We start from the raw sequence: 12,843 nt of genomic DNA on the forward strand, positions 1-12,843 counted from the left end.
TCAACTCCAAAACCTGATGCCAGTTTCTGGAAAAATACATTCTTGAACCAGTGATAAAGAGAAAATACTCCAACATCCAGGGGATGAAGATGGTCCATTACATATGTCTGAGCTTTCCGCTATTTGGCCATCGTCCTTACCTTTGCCAGACTTAGATAATCATAAAAAACCGACTGAAGGCTCAAGACAGTAACTGAAAAGATTTTTAAAGACCAAAAATGTTTAATTATAATTTGTTTTATTTGTAGCATTTTTTCTGAAGATTAAGAATAAACAAGGGAATCAGAAAAAAGAGTATTTTTATAATAACTCTGACTAATAATTCTGCTCATCCGATAGTTACCTCAATTACTAAACAGACTTAGACATTCTACTGAAAAAGACAAAAGTCCCTTTTTTATTCTTAAACATTCAAATTTGATGTTGGATTAACTGACTGCTGCATATGTTAAACTCTAAAATCAATCCTTCATCAAATAAAATGTTTTTTTTTCACTCTTATAACTGTTGGGTTCAGAAATCTGTAACAAAAAAAAAGAAGCCACAGCAGTACAGCCTCTCTACACTATGTAGTTCTTTTACCAAACTTCCACATCATCCCACTCAATTAGAAGATCAGCCTCCCTCTCCCTGGAGGACTTTTACTTTTCTATTCATTCTTTCCCCAGCAGCTAAAGCAATAGCCTACAATTGATAGTCTGCTCTGATAGGTAGTTTTCTCTAAATGCTGTGGCAGAGCATGCGAGGAAAAGAATGTGATAAAGGGTGAGCGGTGTTGAGCAATAATCCAGGGACAGTTTCTATGGCAACCCAGAAATGAAAGCTAGGTATACAATGTGAGCAGAAAGCCAGGAGGATGGAGTGGTGATCAGGTGCTGTCAGAATACTGGGGAGCGAGAAGTGAAGCTCTGGGTGTTGAAAATGGATTGCAGGGCGTGATGCACTGCAGAGAGAGAAGACTGGTGAGACGAAAGCAGGGGAGAGAGGAGGGGAGGACGGGGGGTGTAGTGGAGATGAGAGTTGCGGCACCATTTTTCACAGCAGACAAAAACATTTGCAGGGATATCAATTTGAAGCTGAGAAGCAGTCTTCCCCTCCTGCCCCATCATCCATCATCTTTTCGTACTAACCACCACTTGGGCACTTCACCCCTCTCCCCCTCCCGCACTTCGCCTTGCAACCACCCACACATGCACACACAAGCCTTGCCGTTTCCTCCCACCTTCATACATAACAGAATACTCTCTGCAATCTCATGCAGTTCCACAAAACATACATGGGGAAACACACACTGGAAGCAATGCCTTGCCTCAAAACAGGACAGAAAAGCTTGACCTGAAGGTGCTGTGTGTGAAAGGAAAATGCAAAGTAGAGTTGAAACGCAGCACCTCGCACGGTTGGGGTTGAAAAGGCGGGGCTGAGCGGTTGCCACAGCGGCCGTCTCCCCTAGTCTTCTCCCATTAGCACCAGTAGGGGAGACCCCACCCTCCTGCTGCCCTCTTATTGGCACCTTTGCCTGCACCCCATCACTCATCTCCCAGCCATCATCCATCACCCATCGCGATCAATAGGAGGCCACGCATTCATCAGTTACCGGGTGCTGATGGGAAAGAGGAGGCTTGGAGGGGGGAGCGATGAAGAGGGGGAACCACTTGGTGCAGAGGAAAGGCAAGAATATTTGAAAGTGAGGAAAAACTGAGTAAAAGAGGAGAAATGAAGGAGGAGGAGTCGTAGGAGGACAAGAGCACTAAGGTGCACTGTTATAGCAGCTAGATGACAGCACAATTTGAACCTTTTTAGATTTTATATAATTTTTGACAGAGGATCTGGAAATATAGAAGTATGTCAAAATACAAGAAACTGTATTCTTAAAAAAGATTTTACTTTGGAAAAAGAGCAATTACTGTAGCAATATGCAAAGAGGACTTGTTTAATATGCCACCATAACATTCCCAGGTGTCAGTGATGAAGCCATCATAATGATAAGTGAGAATTCTGTGGATCTTATGGCTACTTGAAGAGTGGCATGACAAAATGAAAAAAAGACCCTTTCTCTGCGAACACAGAAATAGATCTGAGGAAAAGTTCAATGTGCACAATTATTCACAACAGGCACACCAATATGTACGCAAGCATACTAAGAACATAATGGTGCAATGTCACTGTCAGTCATTCGGTGGTTGTCAGTTTCCGGCAAGGCACTGCACTTTGTGCTGACAGCTCATAAGTTGTGTCGTCAAGCATACACACACACACAGACACGCACACACCCACACACACACTCATGCTGGCTCAGCCCCCCCTCCTTCCTCAAGTCAACCGAACATGGACCGGAATAGATCGCACTTTAAGATGATGGATGCTCCCTTTAGCCAGAAAGGTTAGGGACAGGGCAATAAGTTACTGAGCACCACATTCAGAGCGGGTTGCAGCAGTGACCAGCAAATATACAGTACAGTCATTGCGTCTGCTTGACAGCTGGGACATGTACCTCTGTGAAAGCTGAGCCACGGCTTGACATAATTTGGTGGTAAATGTGCGAAAAAAATGGCCTTTCTCCCATGCCTGTCTACATTAATTTATCACGTGTTAGGTCTTATGATCTGCCTGTTTGAAAATAGCAATCAAGAAATTCCATTAAAATCTGTTGCATGGCATCATTTCTGAGGACTTTTAGGAGCTTCTTATAATTTATCTACAACACTTAACAAAGAGGTACAAACGCAGCAAAGGATAAGTGTCAAACAGTCCAAAAACTCTTGGACTCTTCTTTCAAGGCCAGGTGAGAGCGAATGTTTATTCCAACCACTAACCACTCTGCCCCATTTAAGCATCAATAAAGGAACACAGGTAGAGGGCACAAAGAGCTGTGGGTTAGATGACATGTCCAGGAGCCACACCATCATCAACCACCTGAAGTCATCCATTCCCAGAGTCCCCTCTGTGTGTGGATGTGTCAGATGTCACTCTCAGGTTTCGAACCCCAGGTCTCCATCTGCCGGATGCTCTCATTGGATTATTCAGGAGGAGGCTAAACGCTCTTTGTACCAAGCTGACTGAGACAAAACCCCACCTGGGGAGGATAAGCTACCACAAGCTGTGCAGCAAGAGGGCTTTTGTTGCATGAAAATATTGTTGCATGTTGGGAATTGAGGCAAAGCTAATTATCAGGATCATTGTCTGTGAAAAGTGACTTTTGAGAGAAAAAAAATGTCTCTTTCTGTTGATCAGTTTCAAAACTTTCATAGTGGGGAATGTGAGGTCCGTATTAGCAATCAGCAGCCAGGTTTGTCTTTAAAAGGTGTAAATAGGACAAGGTGAGTGGAAATGGTAAGAAAAAATAAAAATCAAATCAAATCAAATAACTTTGTAACTTCTTTCAAAGAAGCTTTGATGTGCATTGGGGGAATAGAAAATAATTTTGCAAATCCCATCTGACCTGGCAGAGCTAAAGATTGAGGGGATTCACCAGTTGCTTCCAGTCTTAGCCTGTAAACCAAAACTCAACCAATTGACTGACCAATGTCTTCCCAGAACTGTCAGATGCAGAAAAGGTGCCGTCTAAACATCCAAAATATAGCGTTTCTTTCTTTCTTTGGTTTTAGGTGTTTTAGATAGCGAAAATCTGAGAAGCCTTCAGCTTAGCTCTTCCATTTAGGATTCGTTCAGTTCGACTCTCTACTGCCCACTCACAAGTGGTACACACAGTCTCACTTTAAAAAGCACCTTTTTTAGATATCCTTGAGTGCCCAAATTTTCTTATTGACGATACATATTGTGCAGTATTAAAAGTATTAAAAGATAAAGATGCTAAAAGCTAAAGCTAATGGAACCATAGTAATAACAAGAATTTATATTATGGACATAACGACATAGTTTAATGTCAAATGTCTAATTCTTTTCCTTCTTCTCTCTCTTTTGACACTGTGACTTCAAACACTTTGTGCTATGTGCTGCTCTTTCTTAAATATTTCATTGTGAGCCTGTGCATTGTCTTTACTTCACACACCTACACATATCCACACAACACCGTCAAAGAAGGCAAATACTTGTGTGTTTGTGTGTGTCTCTGTGTCCCCGTCTTTGAGTAAGTGGAGACCAGTTTCCAGATAATAGATGTCTGTGTTTAATATTGGAGGAGTTTGAGGTAACCGCAAACCTGCAAACCTGGGGTCACTGAGTGTGAAGCTGGACATCTGATCTGCACCAATGCTGAGCACAGCTATTGTAAAAACCTGGAGGACTGATATCGCTAACTTGATTTCTGTTTCACTGATACCTTCAATGTGTGTTTTCCTATTTACAGCCAGTGCTGCTATTATTCTGTCTGTGAAATATGTAAGTTGGAAATTAGAAATAAGGGAGAAAATGCAAATGAGTACTGTTTCTTTCTTGCTATAAGAGCATGGCTGTTAAGCAGGTTTGCGGGAATCCCATAAACACTAATTGACACTGGTAATCTCCTGTCAGCAAGTGAAGAAATATGAGGTACAACAGCGATCAATCAGATACTTAGAGCCCTCTGCTGACATCAGGAGCAAAAGACAGACAGGGGCAGTGTAAGAGAAATGTATGGACAGCTGAGAAGAACTAAGCAGCCAGGTGGACGGATTTGTAGACACAGAGCCACAGAGAGCTGAAGTCCTGACATCATCTTCTACTGGCTTTAGTAGAAATTGCCCATTGATGCAACCCTCAATCTTTAATGCTTAAACCTATCAAATTTTTCAAGCCCTCATCATTTTAGCATCAGCATATTGTCAGATTGTTTAAATGTAAATTAAATCTAACTAAAACTAAAGGAAATCATTAAGTAGTTAATGAGACAGATATTTAACAGCTTGAGGAGACTTTTTCCATTTGTCCAGTTTTTCCATGTGTCCAAAACACAGTAGTATCACAAACCATGATTAGAAACTGTGGAATTATAATGTATTGCTGTGCATTTTTGTGTCTTTTAGTTAACCATTCGTGAGAGAAAGAAAAGTTGCAAAGTAAGAAATATGGAGGAGGAACATTGAAGGAAAGGTCAGTGGAAAACATTCTGTGAGACAAGTATCAAAGTATAAACTCAACTCGACAATTATGTGGACACACTCGCATGTTTATCTGGTTTATAGCTCCCAGGAAATGCTGCTTAAAAAGAATTTTTGAGTGGAAAAAAGAAAACCTATAGGGCTGCCCACGGAATAGATTCAAAGGTTGGAACTGTGATTTGTTTGTGCTTATGAACATGTCCGTGGGAAGTTTTTCCACTTGCTTTGGTTGACCACACAGTTCTGCACCAAACTTTAGCAATAAACAGAGAGTTTAAATCTCTGTTCTTAAAGTTGCCAAGTATTCTTCTATTTAGCCTTTGGTTTGAGGGTTTGTTTTCACATTCAGATATCAGCCCTATGCTTTAGGCGTTCAAGCGTTTTACTGCTCTGTTTGTTAACTACTTTTGCTGCCACTGTGTAAAAAGATTTCTGTCCGCAAATAAGCAGCTTTTGTTCTGAGAATTTTATGCAATGTGTAAAATGTTAAGGGAGCTAGATAAAGCACATTGTTAATTATCCCTGTGTTGTTTTTATGATGCTCTTACGTTTGGTCCCTTGATTTCCTGACCCTTGACCTTTTGACCCTTGCACGATGCCACTGGGAAAAAGATGGTGGTATTTCTTTCTGATAGCTTGAGCAGTTCTGGGTTTGGCAACTTGATGAAAGAGTGGTATCTGAGCTGGGGTGCTTTTGTACTTGCTATATCATTAATGGGGCACAGATAAAGATACGCAGCTCTCCTGGCACTTTGTTACAGATTAGGAGACAGGCTCAGAAAACCGATGCGTTTATCTTGTGTTTTCTATCTAGGCCACGTTTTGGTTCAACTCACATGTAGGTCCAGCCTCTTTCAAGTTGATTGCCTTAATTGACACAAGGAGACAAGACTTTAAGACACAAGGACAATAATCTTAGAACAAAAGACATGCAGTTGTTACAACTGAGTCTGGTTTGAAAAATCCAACAACTATACACCATTCAGCATCCACTCATATTCTACCACAGTGAAACAATTTACAGCATAAATCTTTCTGCATTAAAATGTTCACATGAGCTGGTCAAGAGGGTTGACAGGGCAGCGCAGTCCAAACGTAAATCAGCATAAGTGATCGGATAGATTTTTCTGTGTTAATGTATCGTGGCCTTGGCATGCACAATAACTCAGATGAGGGGAGGGAGAGTGTGTCCAGTATCCAGCCCTCTGTTTGCCAAGCCAGTGTGGTTAGGTCATCAAATCGACAATGTGATTGACCCATCAATTGACCCCTGCTGACCTTTCCGGCCAATCGGGCTAATGGTGGCTGGTAGTTTGAGCCTTATTTCGCTGGTATCCTTTCTCTTGCACCGCTCGTTTGTGGCTCTGCAAACACAAACATGCACGTGAACACAGACTGACATCCAGTCCAGTCTCACTTCCTAGGTTTCTAACCCATCTCAATTTGTCAGTATTGGCACATTCGTAACTGAAGGACTCTCGTTATCACTGACCTCTCTCTCTTTTTGTGCTTGCTAATATCAAAAGACTTCAGAGCAATGGGGCAATAAAACAAAAATACTGCTGGAATCCACCGAATTTTAGAATCATGAGTGGCTCTTTTTGTTTGACAGGCTTGTGTAAAATGTGCAACATGTATTTTAGTCCATATTCATATTAATCATAAAAATGCAGCATCACCATATTGCGACCAAGCTGCCTGACATGAATCAATATGTCTCTGCAGGCTGAATCTCCATAAATCAATTATACAGTAAAATTCTTGGACTGGTTGTGCCTATGTGTGTTTACTGGAAGTAGGAGCTGTATTGATCTGATCTAGTATGCAGTCACTGTATCATGCTTACGATTATTTGATGTAATGATAGTGTATGGATTCTTAATTGACAAGCTTTTAGATCAGAGGTGTTACTCTACACGGTGCGAGGTGGACAAGTCTGCACCTTCAAAGAGTGATGAAACCTCTGCTGCGTAATTCTTTATGACTCACCTGTAATTTTGCAGCAAAGACTAATATGATCATCAACTATGAGCCATGCTCATATCTCTTTTTTCACACTTTTCCCTGTATGCCCGACTCGTTCAGACAGAAATGCGATGCACTTTAACAGAAACTTAAGACTGTTGCACCAGCTGTATTTTGATACATACGTAATATAATTTTTGTCAAGGAGCTACAGAAACTTGAGTTGTTTTCCCTTCATCCCTTTTACAATGTCCAAACTGTGCTGTCAACAGAACAGATAGAAATAACATTGGGGTCAACAAATAAAATGTTACAGTCAGCTCACATTATTCGCCTTCTCATGTGCTTTACTGTCAGAGTTTTGATGGTGGAAGGTACTGACATAGCTGCAGAAAGCAATGACTTTGCATGAAGTGTCAAGACCGCAAAGAGCGTTTACAGCTCTGCAGGAACAGCAAAAAAGGACCCTAATGCACTTTGATTCCGATCTATTGCATGGAAGTACTGTAAAATTGGAGGTCAGGAGGAGAATCAGAGGTTATAAAACCAATCAGTTAAAATAAATAACAAAATAAAATAACAGTACTATCCGGTTTTCATAAGAAGTTAGGAGACTGTGTAAAACAGAAATATAAACAGAAAGCAATGATTTATCAGTTATAGTCTCTGGGACTGAGGGAACTAGTTATTGTGGCTTTAAAAGCAAAATATTTGTCCATTCTTGTTTGATAGAGGATTCATGATGCTCTGCAAGTCCGTGCTTCTTTTATTGTATAACAAAGTAGATGGTAATGAATTTTGAAAACTATTTCAGTTTGGATTCATCATACTAACGGATAGTTTTCCTCCTCTCCTCCACTTGTCTATTGCTGAATCTTGTTCACACATGATTTATTTATTTATTCATTTTTTTCATGTTAGAATTTAAACTTGAGCAACTTCAGCTGTGCTTACTGAGAGTCATTTCCAGACGTGTTTCTGAGCCCAAGCAGTAATTTCCACGACATAATCGTGGCAGTTCTTTTAATGCAATGCCCCCACACAGTCTGAAGATCACAGAAGCTCTAAATGAATTTTTTCTGCTTTCGTTCTTTTTGTAAGGAGATGTCAATGAACATTATTCTAGAAATTTTTAACTAACCGGCGTGTGTTTGGACTGCACGACACTTTTCCCACAAAGTTTCCCGTCCCACCTGTTTTCATCGTACAATTTAAAGTTCAGTTTAAAGACTGTTACTAATGTAACCTCGCTGCAACCCTTCCTTGCCTGCGCTCATCAATTTTCTTTTGATTTCTTTTACTTGAGTATCAACTGAAAATAAACTGCACATCCTTTCCAAACAGACCAATTTCTCTGCCATCTGTTCACCAACGTAAATCAGGGCTTGTTGATGTAAACCTCCTCCTTCCTCAAACTCCCCCCAGTGAGGACTGAAGCGAGCTTAATCCCCCCCAGTGTCCCCTGCCCTCTAAATCATCTCTGCATATTAATGCTCTATGCATCACTACCAGCCAGAAGCAGATGTATATGCAAAGCATGCAAAACACAAAACCAAGGACTCTGTTCCTTTGGTGGTTTACTATAAGCAGGGAGTGAAAGTGACTTTAAATAGAAGTGTGTGTGTGTGCTGGCAAATTGTCTGCATGCCACCTGGACAAATATTTTACACTTGATTTCCTTTATTTGTATTGGCACACTAAAAGATTGAAAGATAGCAATTTTTTAAGTAAAAGGTCATGAACATTTGAACATTATGTTATCATAAGATCTTGGGGTTTTACATTTACAACTAAGCGCTCATACTGTCTTCATACATGTAATTTTTTTCAGAATATTGTAGTGTCTTAATTTGAAGATAATAAGGGCATTTCTTTTCTCTCTTCGTTATCTAATCGAGATTGAGGGAACGTCTCACCTCTTCCCCATGTTGTACCTTTCACAGGAACATAAACCCTGCTGCACAGGCCATCCCCGACACCCTTTCCTCCTTTTTTAGATCCAAGCTTCACAGCTCTCTCACTCAGCAATGCAGATGTTTCCACATCAGTCCATAATCCAGCCTTGCCCCCTTATGCCAAGGATTAGCACTGGCCAGGCCCAATCGGGAACAGTGGGAGAACAGAACAGGCTGACAGACATGGACCAAAACCACAAGGAAAACTTGGCAGGAAATGAACCCTTTTTTCATCTGTTAATTTGAAATTTGGGGACAGCTTGCATCACAAGCACCACAAGACATCAAATACCATAAATAATAATAAATAATGTGTTTTACTTTTTATCACAAACTATAAAAACAACTGCTTAGCATGTTTTTTATTTCATTCTGGGTTTTAAATCTTTGGTAAATTGTAGCGACTGCACAAAAGTTTGAGATACGACGACTCAAGGTTGAGTCTGTCCTTATAAATACTTGAGATCTACAGCACAAGAGAGGCAGGTTTTTAATGACAACAGATGGCTTGACAGGATTATGAAACGCACACAGATGCACGCACTCAAGAGAGGCAATAGCACAAAAGATCATGACAGCGTAAGAAAAAAGTCCTTTAGAAGAGTGGAAGTACTTTAACCGGCCTGTGGCTATTTCCTAAATAACTCATCTTTTTATTTATATGGCAAAGAAAATTGGAAGCCACTGTTTGACCCAGCTGCCTGCATCATGTTTTATTTTAATTAGTTTAATTGGGTACTTAATTTGCTCTCTGAGGTTTGGCATCCTCAGCACACCTAAGTGACCTGGAAGTTGGTCTGTCTTTGGCCGAGTTCTCATCTTTTGATTTAATCTATTTAACTTTTTCTCACTTTTTTTCGAGTTAATTGATTCCTCAGTATAAATAAAGACTCAGACCAAAGGGCAGGATGGCACACACCCCTCAATACTGAGAAATAAATAAGAGTGGTCAGAAACTCCTATTACTAAAATGGAATCACAATTTGAGTACATTAATGTGGTTATGTGCAAATATTTTCACACACAAAGTTTATTCTTATAACTCCGATGGAGCTTAATGCTCATTATGCCTCATAACGCAGCACAGCACAAACACAGCTTTGATTAAAACTTTCACTAATTAAAAGTCTCCCTCATCTTATTAGCTAGACTAATTGATTTAATTTGTCTTTGCTCAACTATTGGCTGTGACCTCTACTTAGTTAATGAATTAATTGATTTAGCCCAAGCGCATTTGAAGGAGTCAAAGAGGATTTTGACATGTTGCCCCTTTAATCTTGCTCCCTCTGGACAATCTTTGGGTCATGTTGGTGTTGAATTGGCAAAGTGTTTCTGGGGAGGTGGGAGTTGAAGGTTGGATCGCTTCAGCTATGGATCACCCGTCTACAATGCTAAGAATTTCTGTAGTTTGTTGGAGAATGAAGATGCAACTTCTGCAACATTTTAAAAGCAGCATTCATCAGTTACTTTCAAACTTCGAAAGAAAAGAAAAAAAAATGACAAATATATTTTTCATGACCAACATACTTTCAGCAGATGAGGCAATATCCTAAAGGTCTTCATATTTTGGAATAGAAAAATATGATCCAATAATGTAGCAATAATGCAGGTTTAGAACCAGTGTACATCCTTTACAAGGGCGCATGGATGCTTAAATCACAAGCGCACATTTTATTGACATCGTTTTTCTTAGTAATGGTACAAGACAGAGGAGCTTTCTCAGCTTGGAAGCAGTTATTAACCAGATGCAAGGGGGACAGCAACATCTAATCTTGGCACCATTTAGGGGTATTTGCAGCAGTAATGGTGCTGAATTTACCCATTCATCAAAGACGGCAATAATATAGGAGCTGGATTTTGTTCAAAGGAGCCTATATGAGAAGAAAGAGAGATAGCTTGGTGTCGTGCCCTTGGATGAGCTGCTCTTCGCAGGATTAATAAATGCTGGAAAAAGCAGTGAAATATTGACCAACAGTACCCTCGTGTGGTGGAAAATAGAACTGCTCAGACAAGGACAAACTCGATAATTATGTAACCCACTGACAAATTCAATTTTTTTTTTCACAAAATCAAAACAAATAAGAAAAAGTCAAATAATTTGTTGTTTACATTTACAGAAGGATAGTTTAGAAAAATGTCTACTGTCCACTGCTACCTTGTGCTTGTGAGCCTCCCATTTCTCATGGTAAAGCAGACTTTTGGAACTTAGTACCTCAAACTAAACTCAAGAGTAGAAAAGAAGATCCCTGCCAAGATTAAGTGTTCGAACTAGTTTCTGATATAAAAAAAACATCATTTAAAAGTAAAATCATCCAAAAGAGCTCACTGCTACAATATATTGATATGCAGGACTGCAGTAGCGTGCTTGAATAGTGATAATGTTAAAAACTTGCCTATGATAACTTGTTCATGATAAATAAAAATAAAAATAGATATTAGTTCCATCTTATACTTAATGAGACATGAATGGAGGGGGATCTGGGTCATTTCATAGTCATGATTACTGTCCAGGTTTGACTGTGAAAAATAGTCTTTTTGTTTGTTAGTTGGCTGATTTCTTTGTAAACTGATTTAATTCAAACTGATGGAACTGATCACCCACGAATCAAGCATAAACTGAAGCAATGAGATAGAAACTAATAAGATTGAACAAACAATTCCAGCTATTCAACTCAAGCAAGAACATGCTTTACCGACCCTGAGCTGAACACAATATTTTCATTGAAAATACCTCAGAAAAAGGTTCATACATGATTAATCCATACTGTCTGCAGTACAACACTCAAGGTACAGAAGGTTGAAGGTGGTGAGTGGATTTAAAGGCTGAAATCTGAATTGGAAGACAACACCTGTACAGCTGTACAACTCTAACTCATTCTGGACCACTCTGACTTCCTGGGGTATGAAGTATAAATGCTGTTTGTGAATAATCAGAGTACACTGATATGTGAGTGAGAAGTGTGACATGTCAGAAGCAAACTGAAGCGCTTTTACTTTCAGTAACAGTGAGCTGTGTAGGCCCAGAAAATAGTCTCCATTTTTAATAAATAGAGGCATTTAAAATGAATGACCAGAGCTGACTCGACTCAAATTATGATGCTGTGGACTTCATTACTAAACTCAACCATGACATAAAAGCAAAGTACAAGGATTAATGCATTCAGCCTCAGGGACAGCTTTATGTATGTTTGATTAAGCATTCCAAGGTTTGTTTTTCTAATTTTGCATGATTCATCTTTAAATTCTCAGCAGAATGACCCAGCACACCATTTACAAGTGTAATAAACTCTTTTTCTTTTTTTTCTTTTTTTTTTTTTAAAGACCAACATTTATTATGACTTATGATCACCTGCTACCATCTGGCTTGTTGACAGATAGTGGAGATGTAATACGTCGTCCAACCCATAAATCGACCTAATGAAGGTTGTATAATGTACAGAGTGAGAGGCTTGAAGGCACACTTATTAGGACATGCAAGTGCACACACTGTCCAACCTTGTGTTAGGTTTACTGACACATGAATACAGACACACACATGCCCTTTGCAATGTCATCCACTGACAAATGCTGCAGGCACAGTCATATGACCCCAGCTTACTGGTTTGTTCAAACTCATGCAGTATAATACAACAGTCCTGCAATAAATGCTTTTATTGCATTACTGTATCTTTTATTCCATCAGACCCATTTATTTGAATTGGAACAGGCTGAAAAACAGAAGCACAACCAACATAGTACATCTCTTCTAATCTAAACAGATTTATCTGTAAATGGTTGATAGCGGTAGATTGTTGACTGAAACACCAACCTCATAACGTTTCCTATTATTAGGAATTATTTACAAGATAAGTAATATAGTAGAAGATAGATAGAAGATAATAAGTAAT

This window comes from Leuresthes tenuis, unplaced genomic scaffold, assembly GCF_036924035.1.
Source record: "Leuresthes tenuis unplaced genomic scaffold, fLeuTen1.0.hap1 SCAF_19, whole genome shotgun sequence".
Lineage (NCBI taxonomy): Eukaryota > Metazoa > Chordata > Actinopteri > Atheriniformes > Atherinopsidae > Leuresthes > Leuresthes tenuis.